The sequence below is a fragment of the Dreissena polymorpha genome, chromosome 4 (assembly GCF_020536995.1).
Source record: "Dreissena polymorpha isolate Duluth1 chromosome 4, UMN_Dpol_1.0, whole genome shotgun sequence".
In the NCBI taxonomy this organism is placed as follows: Eukaryota; Metazoa; Mollusca; class Bivalvia; order Myida; family Dreissenidae; genus Dreissena; species Dreissena polymorpha.
The window spans coordinates 35,996,296-36,001,991 of NC_068358.1; positions in this window are offsets into that span (position 1 = coordinate 35,996,296).

A 5,696-nucleotide genomic window follows, 5' to 3' on the forward strand; every position below is an offset into this window, starting at 1 on the left:
ATATTTTTGAATATTTTATTTAATATATTTGATTCGAAAACATCATGATTTTACATTTTCCAGTTCAAAGCGGCGATCCAGAATGCAAAACACATTATGCTCATTAATTGTGGTGGATTGTGGATTTGATAATTGTTCAATGTGTACTTTTATGGTGATAACTTATGTTTGTTGCTTGCCTGAATGTTGTATATATTAAGCCTTTAAAAACGGTTCAAAACATTGTTGACTTTTAGAATTGAATTTAGAATTGACTTTACCTTTGTTAGGGTTTTTGTGTCGGCAAATTATCCAAGCGTAAAACGTTGTGCAGAGTTGACGTTCTGCCTCCTTAACATAATATGCTTTGCCTATAATGACAATTGCGGACCATTTGTCAGCTGATTTCAGTACAATGAATTGTTGTCATGCAGAGGCTTTGGTCCAGAAATGTAAGACCGAAGTCTAAGTTTTCTGCTAAATAGTTTAGAGTCTTCAGTCAACTACCCTCTGTCAATATTCGAAGGGTTTGAGCAAAAGTCTGACCCTTTTGAGATCGATTGATATTCTCGGTATGTGATCGTTTTACTTGATTAAATAACGACAATGTTTGTCTTGATATTATCTCTGGTTTAAAACTGCCAACGCTCGTAAATACGATTTAAACGTGTTTCCATTCATGTGGCTCGTGAACGTTTAACTTTAAAAATTAAGTGTATGCTTGTTGTATTTTTGGCACATGGTGTTTGTTTTGTAGCGAGTATTTACGACATTAGAGGCAAGTCCAGAACTGATTCAGGTTCTACAGCTTCCAGCAGAGAGCCGGGAACAGCGTGTCAACCAAGACTTTTTTCAATTGACTTGCTGCCAAAATTGATCATCATGATTTTCACCATAGGTCTGTTAAGCGATTAACAAGTTTATAACCACAATTTTAAAAATGGTTCATATAAATATTCTTATACCACTAACCATGTATTAAACAGTTTATATAACGGCGTTTTATAATATTCCATATTGGTTACCGGTTTATTATCATTAATTAAAAAAATGTTCCATATTACCAATTCCATACAAACAAGCACATACTTAGTGTAGAGTACCCCAGAAAATATCCTTAGCCATTGTTTAAGTCTAAAAGTACAGATAATGGCGTCCTAGCGTATAATTATGTGTTTCTATTTAATACTGGAATCAGTCAGCGGGAATCAAAGAATATTAACACCCCCATCTTTTATAGTTTTGCTGAATATAACGGATTTTTTTTTAAACAAGTATAATATTAGCTTATTATTGCCAATCTACCATGTTGATAGTTCAGGTCTTCCAACCGATTATAATAATATATTTCGGTGTCGTCCCGATTGTCCGACATTCGGAAGTCCAATGCGACGTTCAAGTAGGTGTGAAGGGGGGTAAGAAGGGTCAAGTTATAGGTCGGTTCACCAATCGCATTCCACGAGTATTGGACAAACATGCATGCGCTATAAATATAATAAAAGTATTAAAAAGATCATAACTGTATGCTTCTTAGATAAGATATTCATAACGCTTTTCTTTTTACTGAATGCATGTTGCATTAACTGTTATTTTAACATGTTCCCTTATCAATATTATTATCCTTGTTTAATCATAAAACGTATTTCTTTGTTTCGACCGTACATGATTTGCATTAACTTGACTTGAATAACTTGGATCTTTTCCTTACTAATAGAGCAAGCAATGGTCAAAGCGGATGTATGTCCAATAACGTAAAAAAAAAAACTTCTTTAATGCGTATTTTACTTCGATTGCATAATAGAGCCCCATTACTGAACACACAGAAGAATCTTAAACATAAGTGTAATTACGCATTTTGATTCGTGGCACCTTTCTTTGAACTGCATTTTCCAAGTTGATCAAGTTGGCCAAGTATTACATGATTTTGGTCGAATGATTACTAATAAATAATTGAAAGCAAGTGCGTTTTCTTTTCTTTAAATGTCATAAAGTTCGTACGTAAAATATTTCCAGTCAACAGTTCAGATTCGCAGTGTTATAAAGCCTATTGTTATGCAATTTTCGAATGACGTCAGCAAACCAGTTGTCATGGATATCCTTGGGATACATGTACAATTGCTTAGAAGTAAGTTCATAACAGAACGACGTTTTTATTAAATTAGAGCATTAAGAGATTTGTATCTAAGGATTATACAAGTTAAGTATTGATGCAAAGCATCAAAGGGCGTCGGAAATTTCAATGTAAAAGGCACTAAATGAAGTTACATGGAACGATTTTTTTGTTCTACTGTAAATATTAATATATTTGCCGATATTTTAAAAGAAATAGAAAAAGATACTGGTATAACCATTATCTATGATTTTGTGTTATAACCCACAAATAACCATTATCTATGATGTTGTGTTATAACCCCGTAATAACCATTATCTATGATTTTGTGTTGTAAACCCCAAATATTTCATAGTTCATTTATTTACACTGGTTTCCTTTTTTTACTGGCATCCGTGTGCAGTTTTCATTATCGGAACAAAACTGTGTAGGTTTTAAAAAATCTGCTTCATCTTGTAAGCGTTATTTCATATTTTTCTCAACTTCAAGGCGAGATGATTTTGAACTTATTCTTACGTTGCTCATATACGATAGGGGTTGAGTGCTCATTGATATGAAAACACTGTAAAAGATTTAATGTGTTTACGAACCCCACCCCATCCTCTCATACATATATTTCATGGGCATAATAAAAACAAAAAATGGTTACAATAAAAACAACATATTTATTTAAACTAAAATGTCTACGTCAAAACAAAAAGTTAACATATATCACAAATAAAATAATTTGATTCTACTGGGGCTCGAACCTTGGGCCTCTTACATGTGAAGCGAGCGTGTAACCACTATACTACGGAACCGCTAGCAAAATTACCTTCTAACTAAAATATTAATAAGCTATTAATAGTCGGTTTAAATGTTAACCCGGAAGTTTAAACGCTGGATAGTGAGCGGGGTTAAAGGTCAATACCAAAGGGTCCATACCACTTGCAAGCTACGGTCCAGGCCTGCGGCCTTCTATATGTGGTTCTTAAAAAAAACCTGTAGGAGGACTTGATAAAATGAGACTGGGGTGCTGTGATGGTCCTCCTCATTGATAAACGGCTGCTTCCTTTATCAAGACTCATTATTACAATTAATAATACGTGTCGCGCTTCGCTCTCTAGAGCGCCTTTATTAGTAACTAGGTAGTTGCTAGGATAGTGGAACAAAGAAGTTTTGTTTTTATACAAAACCAGAAAGTTTCACCGGTTCGCGTATTTGCCCAGTCCCTGTGATCTTTCCCCTGTGATCAGTTGTGGATCAGTTATTAATTAAAAGAATTAGCTTTGCATTATTGGCAATAAATGTTTTAGTAAATGTAATAGGCACAAATGCAGTACTTATTTACACTAATTTACACAAAAAAATCACCACTATGCAATATATTCTGAGAACAAAAATTTATACATTGATCTGTAAACTAACTTCTCCTACCATAAGCCAAAAAAAAACGTATTACATACTAGTCGCCGCACTTCAGTGCGACGCCAATCAGCATGTTAATACAGTAAAACGTGTCGAGCGCTTAACTCAGAGAAGGTAATAACGAGCCAAACAAGATTGCTTATATGCCGCTCACTTTCCGGCACAAAAGTTATTATTTTTTATTGCGTATTAATATTCGCTTTTATCACGCCCTTTCTCGCCGTAAAATCTCATAGCAGGAGCTGTAATTACCAGCTAAAAAATTTCGCAGCGAGTAAAGTCGAAATATAGAGCGAGTAATGACTGTTGAAAGGGCTGCAAAGTGAGCGGACTTAAAATAAAAGTAATAATGGTATAAAATGGCGAACAATACCTCTCTCAGCACTGACATCGCAAACTTATCTATCACGTGGTTATCCCCTCTGTAACTGTTCGATCAAAAGAGCCTATGTTTATTTCTTCTTCGTGAATATTCCTTGGTACAAATATCTAACGCTCTCTATTTTCTTTTTTTTGTTTTGTCTCTGAAAACTTTCCACATCTAATGTCTAACTAACAAATCGATTTTTGTTTTGTATTATAAACATATGTCTACAGATAAAATATTAAATATAGTGTGCTTGCACGTACATTTGGTAACTAAGAATATGTATACAACATTATATTAATGAATTTTTTTATATTCAGCATGAAAAACAGAAAAAAACACCCACAATGAACTGTTTTATCGATTATTCAAAACTGAAGATTCAAATTGCAAAAGAAATAGCCCGTCCTTATTATTAACTATTCTGTTTTTTTTTCTTTTTTTAAACACCTTTCACAAACAACCAAAGAAAAAATACATATTAACCTTTTTTAACCAAAAGTAAACCACAAGGTCAAATATATATATTAGAATATCTTGTATATCATGTTTTGAACATTATTGCTGCTACATTTTATCACTTTGTTTTAATGATTATATACATGTATACATTGTATGTTTTATATTGAATAACAAAGGATATCTAAAGGAGAAGAAAAGATATAAGAATATACAATTTCGCTGTAATCATATTAATATTAGCAATCCAATATTATGTTTGTAATTTTATCTAGCATGAAGTTATGTATATGTTTGTAAAACACAGGCGTTCTCCTAATTTTGTCAACGTGCCATATTCAAACTTGCAGGTAATGTTTCTAATAATATGAATCCTTGCACAAGCGATTTTAAACATCTTACATGAACAATTACGATTTGTATGCCACTTTTTTACTCGGACATTATTTTACCAATCGGTTGTCATGTTTTATACTTGGTGTGTACCATCGGTCAGCTTTCTCCTTGTAAGTGTTGTTACTTTGCTCTGACCACATAAGGTCAGCGTGGACATATGAAGCACAATCGCTTTAAATATTTCCTCTGAAACAAAAAAACAACAACAACACAGAAACGTTAACTGCTAAGCAGTTAACATGGTACGGCGATCTTCTATTTCGAATCACGATCATAGGTTCAAACGTTGCCAGACCCCGTAGGTCACTTTAATTATATTGGACTATATAGTAACATGTAATTATAATGTGTGGGTTATACGATGCGATATTCATATTATATTTTAAAGGCAACCTACATTTTTTAAATCTCTAAAACAATGTGTCTGACAGCAAAAAGAAATGAGACGAAAATTAGTTTTCAATGCTAATGTGTTATATAGTACGGCATAGATACGAATATGCCTAAACAGTGTAACATATAAATATATAAAGAGAATATTACATGTACACATATTTTCGATGAATATTAATTGTGTACATTAAACGTAACATTATTATACAGAGCAATCCAAGGCGTCTTTAAACACGGTTTTCAGCTTGTTTTCAATTTTCTTTTATTTCAGTGCAATAACCTCAGGACCGGCGTAAGTTCTAACGACGTCTAAAATATACAAATATTTAAATCAATAGAATTCACAAGCATCTCTCTCCAAAGGGATTTTGTCGGTAACACGAAATACGCATGAATTACTTGAGAACGAATCGCTGAGTGATTCTTGATTTGAGAGTTTTGCATACGAAGCAGCAATTATGGTTTCGTTGGAAGGCACACACAAACTTGAAACAACTTTCACAATAAAACAATAATTAATTCAAAACACAGCATTCAAATCTTTGCGTGAGACCAACATATCCTTCAGAAAATACATAACACATT